The sequence below is a fragment of the Pinus tabuliformis genome, chromosome 9, assembly GCF_031772625.1.
Source record: "Pinus tabuliformis cultivar Carrire ecotype Pingquan chromosome 9, CPIR1, whole genome shotgun sequence".
Classification (NCBI taxonomy): domain Eukaryota; kingdom Viridiplantae; phylum Streptophyta; class Pinopsida; order Pinales; family Pinaceae; genus Pinus; species Pinus tabuliformis.
Window position 1 is genome coordinate 271638048 of NC_142307.1, and position 19788 is coordinate 271657835.

A 19788-nucleotide genomic window follows, 5' to 3' on the forward strand; every position below is an offset into this window, starting at 1 on the left:
CTAAGGGTGTGAGGGCCCATATGAAAAAGAAAGAGGATGATATTGCTGCATTGAAGAAGAGACTAAAATTGCTTCCTACTAAGCACCCTCAAACAACATAATTGTAGAAAGAAAAGGAAGTTGAGGATCAATTGGACCTAATAATGCAGCTGAATCAAAGGGTGATTGATCTGGAAAAGGAGCTAGAAAGGGCACTCCAAGACAAACAGTGAGAATCAACCTCTCAACCTCCTCAGACTGCCCCAACCACTGCAGCAACTATAGAGGCAGCAACGACCCCTGCAACGACTACAACAACAATAGATGCAGCAGCAACAATATCTCCTGAGTCCAGCTTAAACATGAATGAATTGACAAAAGTTATCAAAGAGCCGGAGCTTCAGGCGACAAAGATCAAACAAGCCAAGGAGAAATTGGTAGAGCTGGAAGCCAAGTATGACAAATCCAAGATAACAGTAGCAGAGCAGACCAGAGAGATTAAGGCCCTAAAAGACAAAATAAAGGCCTTAGAGAAAGAACTAAAATTAGAAAATACTCTGGCAGAGATAAAGAGGATTTTGTGGGCCCGGATTGACCACTCCCTTACCAGACAGTGGAAGTCAATCAAGACAGTGCATGAACAAATGGAATTAATAGTCCAAGCACAAATTGAAAGCTAGAAGGCCAGAACAACACTACAGAATAGGCCTGAGCAGGCCAACAGGATGATACATTTCCTCAATAATCAGACCAAAGAGGAGCTGGCAGCCCCGAACATTATCAACAGAATAGATGATGTCCTAACAATGAAAAAGGTGTTGACCCTCAAAAATTTTGTGCAAATTGTGGAGAGAAAATGTCATGAGATGCAGGATGAGGTGGATGACTATAAGCTTAAAATGGGATCATTGCAAAACAGAGGATTACCCAGCCTATTGATCGGCACAGGAAGACTGCTCACCCGTGAGCAATATGCCTCTAGGATGACAAATTTTATTGAAAACCAGATCACAGCATCCGCCAGTACTTCTGAAGAAACAGGACCTCCATCAGGGCAGAGCCTCTATGACAAGCTTGAGAATCTGTTCTACATTGAGCATGAGATTAATCACCTGTTTGAGGTCCCACCAAATTTTTACAGGTATACAGAGGCAGATGAAACCTTGATAAAGATACAAAGACACCAACTGCCCAAGGAAGATTGGTGGTAGGCAATGCTGCAAATTTTGCCTTAGTAATCTCAGTATGGTCTGTCCTAGTCAGCTTTAGCTCAACCAAAGTAAAAAACAGAATTAGGACAGCATGCAAGGCAGCCAAAAGGGTGACTCAGCATGATACCACAACAACAAGCTAAAGAAAAGGAAACGCGCAAATTTGGGCAATACGGACCCAGCCGACTCAATGAGTCACAAAATCAAAATTCTTTGACAATTTTGGACAACTAATACACTAAGCAGTTATTACAACATTTACTATCTCAGCTGTAATTCTTCAAGAGTTGGCACAGTATTTATGAGCCATTAATTCATCGGCTAGATATTTTTGTATCTAAATTTTGTATATATACCTCCCCTTGAAATGTATTTAGGGTTGGTGATTTTCTCTCTGGGACAATATATTGTATATTTTTAGATGATCTAATACAAAAAAGCTGGAAAGTTCATTCTCTGTTGAAGGCTTGATGTCTCATTGATGCTCTGCGTGCTCTTACAGAATTCTTGTGTTGTCTATTGGAACAATAAGTTATCCTGAACTATGTTTTGTCTTCTTGTGTTTACTTAAATCATATGCATGTTTCACTAGTCTAACAATAGAGAAAAAGAATAGGATAGGAAATGTTTGGTTACACCCTGTACTCAATCTCTGTTGTGGAATATGTTTTCTTCAGAATTAATCATGGACATGAATTCTTAATTGTTCATGTTTTAATTGGTTCTATAAATATGAATGTTATTTAGGAATTCTTGAATGCTCCTAAGTAATGTTCCCACTGTTCTCCATATCGGCCTACTGAAAGATCCTTAGTTGCCTTTCACGCCCTGATTTCACCCCATCCAATCACAGTTTTAAATAATTTTTCCATAGACACTTATCTGGCTCTGTAGCATCACTAGTGTTTCAAGACAGACATATCAAGTAGTTAAACATGATGGACTCCATGCCCAATGGCCTAGATCACCCTGCAAAAACATACATGTTCTAACTGGAATCCTCATCCAAAAAATTCAAAACAAAACCTGTACATCATAGCTAGCCTAAAACCTTATCAAAACAAAGTTAAATCATAAACAGAGAGCCCTCTCCAGTTACAGGTAGGCTAGGAACTGTGGCCAAAAGATTGGTTAGTGGTTACCTCGGTCGTATTCCCTTAGGAGTCAAAGGGAACAACCTGAGTGTTAACATAATTGGTGACTCCACTGGGGACGAGCAAATTTTTCAACTGTTGTCGGCATTAGATAGCGGTTCCAAGATTTGAGTAGTTCCTTAACAAATTCTGAAAATATTCTTAAAAATACCAAAAACCAAGTTCTGAAGCTGGCTCCTAAAAAGAGAACTAGGCATACCAGGTCAAATCCTAGCCCAAATCCGCCACCTGTTTTCGGTAATCCTAATTTGATTCCCAAGACTCTTAGGAACCAAAAGGAACTAGAAGAATTTGCTAATTCGAGCCCTGAGGCAGTTCAGAAAAGCTATATCCCAACCCCTGCTAAACCATCGGTTCATCCTCACATAACCCAGTCTTCCCCCTCTTCCTCATCCACTTCCCAAAACATACTACTCACACTTCCACCCAATACACAAACTGTTATTGTTGTCCCTGTTGTTCCAGTTGTTCCCTTTCTACCTGTGTGTTGTTGGGAAAAGTATCCAATACGGAATGACCCTATCCCACTCTAAGGGTGATAGTACCTCAGCAACAACTGAATTCAAATCTATTCAAGATTACTTCTTTATGAGATGAGAGAGAGAAGAGAAGGATGATCCACTAACCGTTATCTTGCGCTAATGGTTGATCCAATCTTCACTCCTTTCCACTTGCTCCTAGATCCTTTCTCTTTCACCGGCCCAGCTACACAAAGATCATGTAAAAGCACAAGAAAAGGAAACTACAAGAAGCATACATCCATAATCGATTCAGGGATTAGCATAAATCAAATATACAAGCATCGATTCACCATAAAGACACATGCATATAGAAGAACCTCAAATACTTTATTAATGGAAGAAGTAAAGTTCTGAGAGAGTTACAACCATAATAGGCCCAATCCAGCAACACCTCCCAGCAGAATGAAATCTCCTCTTCACCTCCTTCAAGCAGTCACCCAATAGTTCTATACACAAACCAACAGCACTTCCTTACTTGCACAAAATTCCAGCCTCACTAGACCTCATGAGAGAGCTCTATATATAGGATATTTGGAGAAAGGATGAGTCAGCTTGAGGCTGGCATGAAGCTGACTAGTGCCCTCTCCCACTTTAGTTAATCTTCAGTTCTTGAGTCCACTCGGAGATTCTTGCTTCCACTTGGAGATCAAGACCCTCTTACTCATCACAAGGCGAATTCCTTGACCTAAGTGTCAGTTTGGAAGCTTCCTGGGAAATTGACACCTTGCAGAATGACTGTGCCACTTGGCCAATCTCGCCCACCGCAGGTACCCTTCATTAGATTTGACATTCAGCACAGGTACAGAGTGGAGCAGTTGACATTCAATGCATATGCTCAGTGGAGCAGCTGACATGATCCAGAAATAGCCTGTTTTTGAGTGTTTTCAGGTGGAGAACTGATTTTTAGTGCTGTGGTTTGCTGACCTTGTTCCTCTAGGGGTAAGAAGAACATGTTTAGGGACTTTGGATCCCTCAGATTATTGACATTTCATGCTTCATGCTGTTAGGCACAAAAATGTCTATAACATTTTCCCCCTAAAGTATGAGGTCGTTTATCGGGTGAAATGCTTTATCAGGAGGATCCGAAGTTCATTCAATCGCTGAGAGGTGCCCTGTAATAAAATAAAATACAATACATTATTTTTCATTCTGCTTTCATGATCTAGCTGAGGCAGGCATTCCCATGCTCAGCTTTATAAATTCATTTTGGTACATGGAACAGACGATCGCCTGGTGGTAGACTGATAATTCTCTGCTGAAATTATCATCCTTTGAGTAGGATGATCATCTGCTGCAATGATGTACATAACAAATGTCTTTATATTTCCTGAATATATATCGTAGCCCGGATGGATGAAACTAGATCCGGGGTCTTCAAACTCGTTCGATCTTCACTCTAAGTACAAGTCGATCCATGTGAGAATTGCACTGAAGTCGAACATGGAAAGACATCGCTTGATTACCAGTCAATAATGTAAACCGTTAACAAGCGCGAGAGGAATCACCAATAATGACAATGACCCTCAAGGTACTATAGCACAATTCATGTGGTGTGATTAAAGGACTTGGCGTCGAACACCACGCAAAATCTTCTGGTCGAAGGTCATTGATGTATACCTGTCGCCGGAAGTGAGAAACTTGCCATTGAGGCATGCAAGCTTCAAAGTACTGGGGGTTTTGTTCCTAGATCAACTTCTTGGATAATGAGCTGAAGTCGACAAGAAGCGATCCGTCAAAGGAGGGCCTTAATGAATCCCACATCAATGACACGGAATGGAGCTAATGATTTTAGTGGAGGTGAAAACAATCTGTGAAATATGATTCAGGGTGGCGATCATGGGTGGATGAAGGATAATGTATGGTAGTGGATGGGACACGGTTGACTCTCTCTCAACAACATCTCTTGAAAATATAACGACACTGATGTGATGGATCGGTAGCATTACCCCAAATGTGGATGGTTTGGCGAGGACCATGGTGATGAGACCGATGAATGAAAGAACCCAACCCGATGTGATATGGAGGACAAAGTGTCATGTTCAAGAGCGACTTGCTACCATTAAAGCTTTGAGGTTCTCCCAATTTTTCCCCAGTCATTTCTGACCAGTACCTCTTTATTTTTGTCAAGCTTGTGGAGGATAACATATGCTTGTTCTATAACCTGCCCTTCGGGCAAGCCCATCGCTATGTTTTAATGAGCCTAGCGATAGGGAAACTCGTTCTCGTCTAAAGACAAGTTTGTCGCTATTTAATCATTTTAACGAGTCTAACGACAAGGAAAACTCGGTCCTTTTCATTTTTAGAGAGTCTAAAAAGGTACAGAAAGTTAACTCCAAAATTCCTTTTTCGTCATCTAATCCCTTAATTCCAAAAAAGTATAAAACAATACAGAAGGGATGAGTTTTCGATAATTTTAACGAGCCGAATAAAACAAGAGCTCGACCTTTTTGTGCAATAATCCCTCGGGTCCAAAAAGATTCAAATCTAGAGGAGGGATAGCTCTTCCGGTCATTTTAACGAGCTGGAAGGCCAAAACTCGGCAAACTTTTCATATTTTATGAGTCAGATGAAAAGAGCTCAAAGAAGACTCGTCTTTTGAGGAACGAGTGATAAACAGGGATAGCAGCAGATTCCAGGTACAGGTTGGAATTTTCCAATCATGGCAGTGTCACAAGGATGGCTAAGTGGAATCACTCTTCGCAGCTGTTCCTCAAAATGGGTAAACAATCATATTGAGGTGAACGATAGGCCAAATGGAATGGAGGTGGCAGGCGCAAAACACGACCAAGGCTTTTTATGGCTAATAAATTTACGATCACAATGGTTATTTACTAGTATAGGTTCATTTTTTAATGAGCTTAAACTCTGGAGGAAACTCTTGGTCACGCTTTTCTATTTTTTAACGAGCATAAATTCCGCGGTAAAACTGCTCGAATCTTGCGTTTATTTTTTAACGAGCATGAACTTTATGCTAAAACTTCTCGATATACCAGTCATAGGATAAGAAATGTCTTCCTGCAAGATTCCAATTTTTATAGAGCTTGCACCTCACATAAGCTATGCTCCATCTCATCCTTTCTTTATGCAAGTTCGGAAACGGTTAATCCCAAAAACAGATAAATAACCGCCCCTAGCTTGCACTCCAAAAGGTTTGCATGCCCCCAGGTATAAGGTACAATTTCAAGGCTGCCCCTACTTATCCTTCAAAACATTTGTTTTGATGGGTGAGGCTTGCCTCTTTCAGGTTATCCAAAAAATGGTTTTATTTGCTGCCGCAAATGAAACTCTTTCTTCGGCGATGTCTATCATTAGGTTACTCAAAGATGGTTACAATTTGTTGCAGCAAAGGAATCTCTTTCTTTAGAGGCTGCCCCTACTTATCCTTCAAAACATTTGTTTTAATGGGTGAGGCTTGCCTTTTTCCCCAAAGATGGTTACAATTTGTTGCCGCAAAGGAATCTCTTTCTTTAGTATTGCCTACCTATTTAGACAAAGGTGAATGACTAGAAATCATCAAACACATAACTTTGACAAAAGAATCTTATTCTAGAACAACCCTCTCTTCCTTTTCAGACGGGATACGGACTAGTCATTTTCTTCCGCGGAAATTCTACCTTATACCCAGGGTTTCCTCTGCCCGAAGAAGACCAGGATGCATGCCCCCTGGGTTCCAGTCCCATCTTTCCGAATCACTCGCACTCATCGGGAAGGAGGACTGGGGGTGGAGACATTTCTTGGGTGAATAGACCATTGAGGGTTGGTATTTGACTATTTGCGATGCATGATCCTGGAAATGAAAGTTGGTCTATGAGCTTGACCATTCTTCCTTCGTGTGGAAAACACATTACTCTAAAGAGTGAGGAGACTATAGCTCCCATGCAATATATATAGTCTCGTCCAAAGAGTAGGTTATAATCCAAGGGTCCTTGAACGACCATCACGTTCATTTCAACGGTCTTCCCTTTCAATGTAACAGGCACATTGGGGAGGATCCCTAATGGTCGACTGGTTCCTTTATCAAAACCCGAGAGATTTCTTATCTCAGGCAACAGCTCTGGGGAACCCAGTGCTTTCCAAGCAATAGAGGAAAGGATACTCACAGATGCCCCTTCATCAATGATAGTTCCAGCCATTACCATTCTGTAGATTTGGACTATGATTCTGAATGGTATACTGGCTGGTAATCGGGGTCTTCCTAGTTGGTTCCAATCAAAGGACACAACCAGGTTGCTTGGTGGTGGGACCGAATACACGGCCGGATACGATCCTGACGATGTTCCTTCCTGCGATAAAGGAATGGGCGCATTGCCCTGATGCTCATTAGAATATGTGTTGATGAAAAGAATCTGGATGGTGTCATCCTTATTCTCTTCAGTGAGGGTGTCATTTGAAGATGAATCTTCAGTGACGTTGTCATTTGAGGATGAAACCTCTGAAGGAAGAACCGGGTCAACTACCGTATCGACCTTTAGACTTTCATCTAGTCTGGATTCAGTAGGTTCATTTTCAATGACTGACGCTTCAGCTGACCACTTGAGCAGGCCAGCTGTATTTTCAACCAACGAAGGACTTGGCACGAGTTTTTTGTATCCAGGAGGAAGCATTACCGGTGAAACCGGACGATCTTCCAAAACTCTCTTCGCTTCGTCTAAGAAGGGACAACGATGGATGGCATGACCGCCTTCACACAGTCTGCAGGGGGATCTTACTCCCCCTCTTTGTCTTGAACCTTCACTTTCGCTGGTTGACGGTAAGCACTCAACCTGACTATCAGAGGTTGACGCTCCCGAATTGTGCAACCGAGGGGACCAGTCCCTTAGTATCCGGGGAATACAGGGACAATCTCTATGGAAGTGGTCTCCTCTACATATGACACATGGCGATTTAGGCCCGGTCTGTGCTGTGTGTGGATTTTTGTCAGATGTCTTTTGCTTGCCCCCAGTCGTCTTAGGCTCCTTCTTCTTTTTCTCTTTCTTCTTCTTCTCCTTCTTCTCCATGGGAGCTTGGCTTTTTCCAGCCGCACCTTGTGAAGATGAAGGATTGGAGGAAGAGTTATAGGAAGTTGAAGGCTGGTGGGCACCTCTTGACTGGTCTAACTGTTGACTCGACTGCTCAGGAACCATGGTGGTCTAAACTACATTAGTTGAGAATAGCCAAATAGGCAGGCCAATTGTCAGCCCTGGAAGCGACAATGTGGCCATGTGGGGCGCACCAACTTCTCCCCAAGAGGAGAAAGGACTAGGATTTCCATCATGTGGAACTCCTTGGTTGGGGCGTTCCATGTTCTCAACCTAAGATCAACACGGGAATAGGAGGTGATTATGTTCCGTTTAAAATAAATTTTATAACGACGCTTAGACACAACTTGCTTTTTCACCTTTTAAGAGTCGAGAAAAAGCTAAAGATGACTCTAGTCTCCTTCGATGTTTTAACGAGCCAGAAGTGACAAATTCTTGGATGGACTTTTTCAGTTATAGAGTTTGAAAAAGGCCAAAATAAACTGCTCTGGAGTTCTAGGCAGAGGGTGTGCCAAACTTTTCGCAAAACCACAGAATACGTTTTACGGTACGAGTGGTCGATCTTCGTGAATGCTGTGTTCACTGCATTGCGATCAGTAGGGCGGCCGACACGGTTTCCTATTGGATAAAGGCTTTATTCCTATAGGGGTCTCCCAATATATACACGATGGTATGTGGGAGCACAAGTCCGTATTGATACTTATCGCTTCACCGTGGAGGAATCACCCAACCACTCAACGCTAAGATATCACGTTTAACGACGCCGGAACACGTCTCTAGCTTAGAACTCTAGATGTTTGCGTTATGTTTCAATGCATTGTTATGTAAATTCAATTTATTTTAAGGTTGATCTTGTTTAGCAGTTTGCCTTTATGGATCACCACGAGATGTATAGTAACACTCCTAAATGCAGTCTAAGATGATAAGCAAGCTTTTCAATCTTTCAACTTTGAAAACCTTAACTACTGAGGGAAAAGAAAGATAACACCTTTTCACACAGATCATAGAGCACACACTAATGCATTTTCCCTAAATCAACATGCAAACTGTCATAATGCACATGCACAATGCAAGTATTTATTTTCTCTTTCTTAATGTTGGTGAAATGCAAAAAGAAAGCTGTTGTATAATTTTTGAATTTAATTTCAAGTGAAAGCAAACAAGCTTGTCCAAAATCAAAAGACACCTTAAGATTTACTTGTTTCGACACTAGAAATATATAAATTCAAACCATATGATGAAAGCGACAAGCTCAATCAGCTATGAACAGCAAACAAACTAACTCTTAAGATCAAAACGACACTTTATCACAGATCTAGATCTAAGAGGCCACAGCAAGACTAGTTCACTTTTCGTTATGGGAAACTGTAAATGCACAAGAAATACATAAAGAACAAACAAAGTTTCTTTATACAACCGAGGCGGAATAGTGACAAGGAAAGTTGGTTTCAGATAGGCCTACTGACTAGTAACAAACAGCAAAAACAAGAGTGAAAACAAGGCAAGAAACAACAGGAAACCCCAGTAGCACAAGGCAGGACTGGTCCAGCGTAGGTGGAACACTGCCTGTTTGACCTTCAGTGCAGGTAGCCCCTTCGGGAACTGCGCTGAAATGCAAACAACCTTTGTACAACCTGCACTGAAGAACGAAACTTTCGTTTCTGGTGGTTTCCGGGTCACAGATTGCTAAAAAATTTACAGTTTTTGCTCAAATCAGAAGCTATCAGTCAAGGACACACTAAGGGATGACAAGGAGGATGAAAAGCTATCACTAAGAGCTTATTAGAGTCCTTGTGGATCAGCTCTTCAAATCATAAACTTGCCCAGAAACTGAGCTAGAGTAGTTGCCCTCTACTTTGTTTTTGAAGGATTCAAACACAGTTCGATTTGGTACTCCCTTTGTTTATGAAATGAATAGCAAAAAACACAAATAACCAACAAGATACGATCCCCAGCGGAGTCGCCAATTTGTTGTTGGGAAAAGTATCCAATACGGAATGACCCTATCCCACTCTAAGGGTGATAGTACCTCAGCAACAACTTAATGCAAAGCTATTCAAGATTACTTCTTTATGAGATGAGAGAGAGAAGAGAAGGATGATCCACTAACCGTTATCTTGCGCTAATGGTTGATCCAATCTTCACTCCTTGCCACTTGCTCCTAGCTCCTTGCTCTTTCACCGGCCCAGCTACACAAAGATCCTATAAAAGCACAAGAAAAGGAAACTACAAGAAGCATACATCCATAATCGATTCAGGGATTAGCATAATTCAAATATACAAGCATCGATTCACCATAAAGACACATGCATATAGAAGAACATAAAATACTTTATTAATGGAAGAAGTAAAGTTCTGAGAGAGTTACAACCATAATAGGCCCAATCCAGCAACACCTCCCAGCAGAAAGAAATCTCCTCTTCACCTCCTTCAAGCAGTCACCCAATAGTTCTATACACAAACCAACAGTACTTCCTTACTTGCACAAAATTCCAGCCTCACTAGACCTCATGAGAGAGCTCTATATATAGGAGATTTGGAGAAAGAATGAGTCAGCTTGAGGCTGGCATGAAGCTGACTAGTGTCCTCTCCCACTTTAGTTAATCATCAATTCTTGAGTCCACTTGGAGATTCTTGCTTCCTCTTGGAGATCAAGACCCTATTACTCATCACAAGGCGAATTCCTTGACCCAAGTGTCAGTTTGGAAGCTTCATGGGCAATTGACACCTTGCAGAATGATTGTGCCACTTCGCCAATCTCGCCCAGCGCAGGTAGCCTTCATTAGATTTGACATTCAGCGCAGGTACAAAGTGGAGCAGTTGACATTCAGCGCAGATGCTCAGTGGAGCAGCTGACATGATCCAGAAATAGCCTGTTTTTGAGTGTTTTCAGGTGGAGAACTGATTTTTAGTGCTGTGGTTTGCTGACCTTGTTCCTCTAGCGGTAAGAAGAACATGTTTAGGGACTTTGGATCCCTCAGATTATTGACATTTCATGCTTCATGCTGTTAGGCACAAAAATGTCTATAACACTGTGGTCCCATTGATCCCTGCAAATATGGCTAATAGTTATGCCCCCCCTCAGCTACCTGCTAATCCTGGGGCTATGCCTCAGGACTACCAAAGTAAGATCACTTATTTTGATGTAACCAATACATACACTGCCTTACAACATACCAAGAAAATGCAAGATTACTTTGAAAACTATGAAATAGACGATGATGATGTAAGAATGAAAATTTTTGTCCAAAGTTTAACAGTTGAAGTAATAACTTGGTTCAGAGCACTTGCTCCAAATTCCATAGCTAATTCGGGTGCTCTTTATCAATCCTTCCTGAACAGATGGGAAAAGAAAAAGGACCCTCTACACATTTTATCTGAGTATGACACCATAAGGAGAAGCCCACAAGAAACTGTCCTAGATTATTGTACCAGATTCAACACTGTTTATGATGCCATTCCCCAAAATCTTAGGCCTCCACCTGATCTAGCTTTGATCAAGTTCCCAGATGGGTTTGATGCTGATATGGCATATCAACTAAGGGAAAGATCCCCTGCTGTTGTGGGGAAAAGTATCCGACTCGAAATGACTCTATCCCTACTCTAAGGGTGATAGTTCCTTAGCAACAACTGAAAGTAAAGCTTTGATATTTTCCTTTATGAAAGTATAGAGAAAGAAGAAAAGATTGACCAACCGATGTCTTTCACTTTTGTCGATCCTGTCTTCTCTCGTTGCCTCTTGTTCCCAGCTCCTTGCTCCCTTTGCCGGCCCATCTACACAAAGATCCTGCAAAAACAAGAGAGGGAAACTACAAGAAACATGTACTCATAACTGATGCATGGATTAGAATGAATCAAATATACAGATAAAAACAATACATCATTGCAATACAAGTATATAGGAAAACATCAGAGCTTTATTGATAGAAGAAAAAGGTTCTGAGAAGGTTACAACCATAAATGGCTCCAATCCAGTAGCACCTCCCCAGCAGCAAGAAATCTCCTCTTCCCCTCTATAAAAGCAATCACCCAATAGCTCTAACTGTAAACCAACAGCACTTCCTTGCTTTGCCCAAAATTCCAGCCTCCTGAGCTCATAGGAGAGAGCTCAATATATAGAAGATTTGAGAAAGGATGAGTCAGCTTGCAACTGATGTGTAGCTGCCTTGTGTCCTCTCTCTCTTCAGTTAATCTTTAGTTGATCTTCAGTTCTTGAGTCCACTTGGTGAACCTTGATTCCACTTGGAGAAACAAAGCCTCTGACTCATCACAAGGCGAAATACCTGATCCAAGTGTCATTTTTTGGAAGTTTCCAAGGTAATGACTCACTGTGCCACATGTCCAATCTCGCCCAGCACAGGCAGCCTTCATTGGTTTTGACTTTCAGCGTAGGTACAAGGAGGAGCAGTTGACATTCAGCGCAGATGCTCAGTGGAGCAGCTGACATGATCCAAAAATAGCCTGTTTTTGAGTGTTTTCAGGTGGAGAACTGATAGGGAGTGCTGTGGTTTGCTGACCTTGTTCCTCTCGGGGTAAGAACAACATGTTTAGGGACTGAGGATCCCTGTAATTATTGACATTTCATGCTCCATGCTGCGAGGCACAAAAATGTCTATAATAGTTTCCCCCTAAAGTATGAGGTCGTTTATCGGGTGAAATGCTTTATCCAGAGGGTCCGAAGTTCATTCAAGTGCTGAGAGGTGCCCTGTAATACAATACAATACAATACATTATTTTTCATTCTGCTTTCATGATCTAGCTGAGGCGGGCATTCCCATGCTCAGCTTTATAAATACATTTTGGTACATAGAACAGACGATCGTCTGATGGTAGAATGATAATTCTCTGCTGAAATTATCATCCTTTGAATAGGATGATCATCTGCTACAATGATGTACATGACAAATGCTTTTATATTTCCTGAATATATATCACAGCCCGGATGGATGAAACTAGATCCAGGGTCTTCAAAACTCGTTCGATCTTCACTCTAAGTACAAGTCGATCCATGTGAGAATTTCGCTGAAGTCGAACATGGAAAGACATCGCTTGATTACCGGTCAATGATGAAAACCGTTAACAAGCGCGAGAGGAATCACCGATAATGATAATGACCCTCAAGGTACTCTATTACAATTCACGTGGCGTGAATAAAGGACTTGGCGTCGAACGCCACGCAAAATCTTCTGGTCGAAGGTCATTGATGTATACCTGTCGCTGGAAGTGAGAAACTTGCCATTGAGGCATGCAAGTTTCAAAGTACTGATGGGGTTGTTCCTAGATCAACTTCTTGGATAATGAGCTGAAGTCGACAAGAAGCGATCCGTCAAAGGAGGGCCTTAATGAATCCCACATCAATGACACGGAACGGAGCTAATGATTTTAATGGAGGTGAAAACAAACTGTGACATATGATTCAGGGTGGCGATCATGAATGGATGAAGGATAATGTATGGCAGTGGATGGGACATGGTTGACACTTTCAGAATGACCTCTCTTGAACATGTAACGACACTGATGCGATGGATCGGTAGCATTACCCCAAAATGTGGATGGTTTGGCGAAGACCATGGTGATGAGACCGGTGAATGAAACAACCCAACCCGATGTGGTACGGAAGAAAAGTGTCATGTTCAAGAGCGACTTGCTACCATTAAGCTTTGATGTTCTCCCAATTTTTCCCCAGTCATTTCTGACCAGTACCTCTTTATTTTTGTCAAGCTTGAGGAGGATAACATATGCTTGTTCTATAACCTGCCCTTCGGGCAAGCCCATCACTATGATTTAACGAGCTTAGCGATAGGGAAACTCGTTCTCGTCTAAAGACAAGTTTGTCGCTATTTAATCATTTTAACGAGTCTAACGACAAGGAAAACTCAGTCCTTTTCATTTTTAGAGAGTCTGAAAAGGTACAAAAAGTTAACTCCATAATTCATTTTTCGTCATCTGATCCCTTAAGTCCGAAAAAGTATAAAACAATACAGAAGGGATGGCTGTTCGATACTTTTAATGAGCCGAACAAGACAAGTGCTCGATCTTTTTGTGTAATAATCCCTCAGGTCCAAAAAGATTAAAATCTAGAGGAGGGATAGCTCTTCCGGTCGTTTAACGAGCTGGAAGGCCAAAACTCAGCAAACTTTTCATATTTTACGAGTCAGGAGAAAAGAGCTCAAAGAAGACTCGCCTTTTGAGGAACGAGTGATAAACAGGGATAGCAGCAGATTCCAGGTACGGGTTGGAATTTTCCAATCACGGCAGTGTCACAAGGATGGCTAAGTGAAATCACTCTTCGCAGCTGTTCCTCAAAAAGGGGTAAACAAACATATGGAAGTGAATGATCGGCCAAATGAAAAGTGGAGGTGACGGTGCACAAACACGACCAAGGCTTTTATGGCTGATGAATTTACGATCTCAAAAGGTTATTTACTGGGATGGGTTCATTTTTTAATGAGCTTGAATGCGCCAAAACGCTGCTCAAACTTATGTTTATTTTTTAACGAGCATGAACTATGTGCTAAAACTGCTCGGTACCTACGTTTATTTTTTAACGAGCATGAACTTCTGCACAAAAACTGCTCGATGATGCCCCCAGCATAATAATAATGCAGATGAGGTGTATGCACCCTAAATCATAAGGGGACATTTCATTTTTTTAATGAGGTTGACATCGCAAAGAACTATCCTCTTTCACTCCTTATTTCATTTTTTAAACGAGGTTGACTTGAGAAAGGAACTATCCTCGAAACTTTTAGATCCATTAGAAATAGAAGGCTTCATATCCTGTTGCACCCATCTCTGTGAGATTACTCGGTGGTGGTGGGGCACAAGTGCCCATTAAAGAAGGGCCTTTTAGGAAAATTACTCCGATATCTCGGAGAGAATGATTGCTTCCATGGATCGATGGAACACTTCTTGTGTTGGATGGCGGCTCAACTTCTGTCGAAGTTGTTGTCGAATTGCCTAATCGACCCTTTTTCTCGCCATTCGACAACTGCGGGTTCCCATGATTTTTGTTCATTGTCCAAGTTGAAGCATTGTTTGGTTGCTTATCACTTGACACCATTAGAACTTGGCACCCGGAAGTGTTTCCACTATCAACCAGATTTTGACTCGGGTCGGGAAAAGGATCAGTCAACACAGCTGGAGTATGTGGATTTTTTATGAATCTCTTAAACTCAGCTTTGTACAGGCATTCTGCCATCCGATGATCGTTGTCATCGCATATTTGACATGGAAACCATTTTCTATTCCCAGGAGGGTTTGAAGAATTTCTCTTAGGGGATGACCCACCTTGTTTATTCTTCCTCCCTTTGTTTTGATTCTTCTTGCTTCCTGGTTGATTGGTTTCTTTGCCCTTATCTGTTGATATGGCATTTACTTCCGAAGCAAGAACCTCTTGATTTGCTTTTTGATTCGAAGTCTTACGGGCTTTCTTATTTGAATCCTTTGTCGACTTAGCATTTGCAGTTCCAATCACGCCATCACCGACATGAGAGTCACTATTTGATCCGGGAGGAGGAGGGATTGAAAATTCTGCTCTGGGGGCGTCAGGTATCTTATCATAGAGCGTGCCCGATTGAGTATACACTAAGTCCAAATATTGAGCACGAGCAATAACCTGCTCCTCTGTTACGACGCCTCCCTTGGCCACATCTTCTGTTATGGCAGGAAGAAGCGACTTTATAAACCACTCAGCTAATAGCTGATCTGGAACATAGGTCTTTACCATTCTGTGACAATGATGCCACTCATGTATATGATCTGATATATGTGTGGCCGTTGTCTGCTTGAAATTGGTCAATATCTCTGTTCCAGTTTCGTACCTTATAGGTAACTGAAAGTGTGTTAAGAAAGTCGTGGCTAGGGAACTAAAATTGTCGAAAGAGGCTCTAGGTAATTCAATATACCATTTAGCCGCCAGACCAGTCAATGTCCTCTGGAAAAGGCGAAGCCTTATCGAATCATCATTCAAGGTATTCGACGAACACCACAGATGGAATGTCATCACATGATTCGACGGGTCTTCGCCAGGATTTCCATTGAATTTAGGAATGTTCGAAGGAAGTTTGTGAGGAATCACCGGCCACCAATGGGCATAGGCGATTGGATCGTTCGTCAATCGATGTAAATCTGGTAATTCTAGATTCGCCACGAATGGCAACTGCTGATTCAGGTTTGGCGAGGCGTACCCAGGATACGATGGAATCGCCTGAGCAGTAGGTCTTTGCTTACCAGCATAATGCAACTGATGTTGATATGACTGATATGGCTGGTGGGCTTGGCCACTATAAAGTGGTTGATTTAACCCGTTTTGAATATAGGGTTGCCCACTATTCGCAAAGATCTGTTGCTCAGATCCCTGGTACACCTGTTGAAACTGAGGTTGTTGGTATTGCACCATCCATGGTTGTGAAGCCATGTTTTGCTGTGCGATAGTAACCGACGGACCAAGATGCGGGGTTATGATTCCCGTTTGTGTCTGTGTCGTCCCGACAGTTGGCGATTGTGGTTGTGTTGCAGGCTCAATGGGCTGTTGTATTACAACTTGGGGTTGACATACAACAGGCATCGATTGAACTTGCAACACGGTTACAATTGCTGGCGTCGTCGGGATACTAGACATAGGTACACACTGTTGCATGGAATATACAACTCTTGGTTGTTGGGGTAACATAGGTACCCAACCACTCGTCGTTACTTCAGTCAAACCTGAATGTTGTTGAAAACTACCGTATGGGTATCCCCCCGGAAGGGGAAGTGAAAGGGCATATTGCCCCCCATATGGTAACAATCCGGAACTCAAGGGTATAGATTGCCTTTGAGGACTGGATGGCCCAAACTAATTTCCGAAGGGATCAATTTGTCTAGTTTCAACATAAGAATTACCAGGTATTATACCGGAAGAACAAACTGGAACAGACCAAGTTGTCGTAATAGTACCTGGGTTGACTCCTCGTAGCTGATGACAGCTAGTCGGGACAGCTGGTATGCCGGCAAACATCGTTGGAGTGACAGTAGGAGCTTATGCTATCGCTGTGTCATTTGGCACAGTCTTAGATGTCGACGGTTGCTCAGACATTTTAAGTCTATCCAATAAACTGCCTAACGATTCTACAGGAACTTCCAGTGGCGATGGACAAACTTCTGATGCAGAAGGAAAAAGAGTGGCGCCTACTCCAAAATCAGTTGGAGTATTTGCTTGCTGGTCCTCTACGATTTCCTCTATTGCAATTAGACCAGGAGGAAGAGGAAGACCGTCAGGTCCGTAAAAGATTTCTGGTGCCAAAGAAGGGGTTGCTTTGACAGTGACAGTTGTTTGAGCAACAAGACTCTGTGGACCGGTTCCAGGTGGAACTGGTTCAGTTATGCAAGTACTCGTCCTCAGACTAGGATCAGTAGAACTGTCCCTCTGTTGCTGTTGAACTTCTTCAATAGAGGCAGGGATTCCAGAAATATTAGGAGTGACCAGAATCTCAGATGTTGTCGGAACTGTTGTTCTAACTTTAATGGGAGATTTTGACCCGGTCAAGCGAGTTCGCTTCGTCCGTACTACTCTCGGTTCCGGAGACAAAGACGGTTGACTCGCGAATCTCCTCGAATGACGGAGTTTTAATTGACTTTCCTCCACGGTTGCGGATTATTTGATCAACTAAAATACAAAAAGGGGAATTATGTTTCCGTATTGAATGAATTTTATTAGACGCTTTTAGACACAACTTTGCTTTTTCATGTTTTAAGAGTCGAGAAAAAGCTAAAGATGACTCTAGTCGCCTTCGATGTATTAACGAGCCCGAAGTGACAAATGCTCGGTTGGACTTTTTCAGTTATAGAGTTTGAAAAAGGCCAAAAGAAACTGCTCTGGAGATCTAGGTAGAGGGTGTGCCAAACCTTTCGCGAAACCACAGAATACGTTTTACGGTACGGGTGGTCGATCTTCGTGAATGCTGTGTTCACTGCATCGCGATCAGTAAGGCGGCCGACACGGCTTCCTAAGGATAAAGGATAAATGCCTATAGGGGTCTCCCAATATACGCGACGGCACGCGGGAGCACAAGTCTGTATTAGTGTTATCGTCCCTCAGGAGGAATCACCCACCTTCGTAGAGATCGACAGTCACTACGTTTAACGACGCCGGAACACGTCTCTACCTAGACCTCTATTGTGAGCGTTATGTTACAAAGCGTTTTTAGATTCATTCAATATATTTTAAGTTGATCTTGTTTAGCAGTTTGTCTTTCAGGATCACCACGAGATGTATTGGTACAAATTCCTAAATGCAGCTAAAATGATAAGCAAGCTTTTACAATCTTTTTAGCTTTGAAAATCCTAACTACTGAGGGGAGAGAAGAACATTATCTTTCCACACAGAGCAAAAAGAACAAACTAATGCACTTTCCCCTAGATCAATCACGCAAACTTATCAAAAAATGCAAATGCAAGATGCATGTATTTCTTTTCTTTTCCCTTAATGTTGATGTAAACAAAAGGAAACTGTCGTATAATTTTCGAATTCAATTTGAAGCGTAAACAAACAAGTTTTGTCTAAAATAAAAAGACGCCTTATAGGTACTTGTTTCGACACTAAAAATGTATGAATTCAAACCATAAGATGAAAAACAAACAAACTCAAACAGCCATGAACAGTAATAAAACTAGCTCTTAAGATCACAAAGATACTTTTACAGTTCAGGATCTAAGAGGCCACAGCTATACTGGTTTGCTTTTCACAATGGGAAACTATAACTGAAACAAGAAATACTGAAAGAAAAATCACAGTTTCATCACACAACTGAGGCGGAATAATGTCAAGGAAAGTTGGTTTACAGCAAGTACAAATGACAAGCAATCAGCAGCAAAATAACAGTGAAAACAGGGCCAAGACTCAGTGGGAAACCTCAGGAAGACATAGCCTAACTGGTTCAGCGCAGGCTCTGGTCTGTCAAAATGACTCTCAGCGCAGTTCCCGAAGGGAGTACCTGCGCTGAAATGCAGACTGCCTGTGGACAGCCTGCACTGAGACACGAGAGTTGCATTTACAAGGATTTCCGGGTCATAAAAAGCTCAAAAATTCACTGTTTTTGCTGAAATAAAAAGCTATAGGTCAAGTACAAGCTAAGGGATGATCAAGAGGATGAAAAGCTATCACAAAGAGCACAAAAGGATCTTTGTAGATCAGCTCTTCAAATCATGAACTTGCTCAGAAATGAGCCAGAGTAGCTGCCCCTCTACTTCGCTTTTGATATAGTCAAAAGCTTTTCGATTCGGTACTCTTTGGTTCAGGAAATGAATAGAAAAGATACTACAAACACAATCAAACGGATATGCTCCCCCGTGGAGTCGCCAGTTTGTTGTGGGGAAAAGTATCCGACTCGAAATGACTCTATCCCTACTCTAAGGGTGATAGTTCCTTAGCAACAACTGAAAGTAAAGCTTTGATATTTTCCTTTATGAAAGTACAGAGAAAGAAGAAAAGATTGACCAACCGATGTCTTTCGCTTTTGTCGATCCTGTCTTCTCTCGTTGCCTCTTGTTCCCAGCTCCTTGCTCCCTTTGCCGGCCCAGCTACACAAAGATCCTGCAAAAACAAGAGAGGGAAACTACAAGAAACATGTACTCATAATTGATGCATGGAATAGAATGAATCAAATATACAGATAAAAACAATACATCATTGCAATACAAGTATATAGGAAAACATCAGAGCTTTATTGATAGAAGAAAAAGGTTCTGAGAAGGTTACAACCATAAATGGCTCCAATCCAGCAGCACCTCCCCAGCAACAAGAAATCTCCTCTTCCCCTCTATAAAAGCAATCACCCAATAGCTCTAACTGTAAATCAACAGCACTTCCTTGCTTTGCCCAAAATTCCAGCCTCCTGAGCTCATAGGAGAGAGCTCAATATAT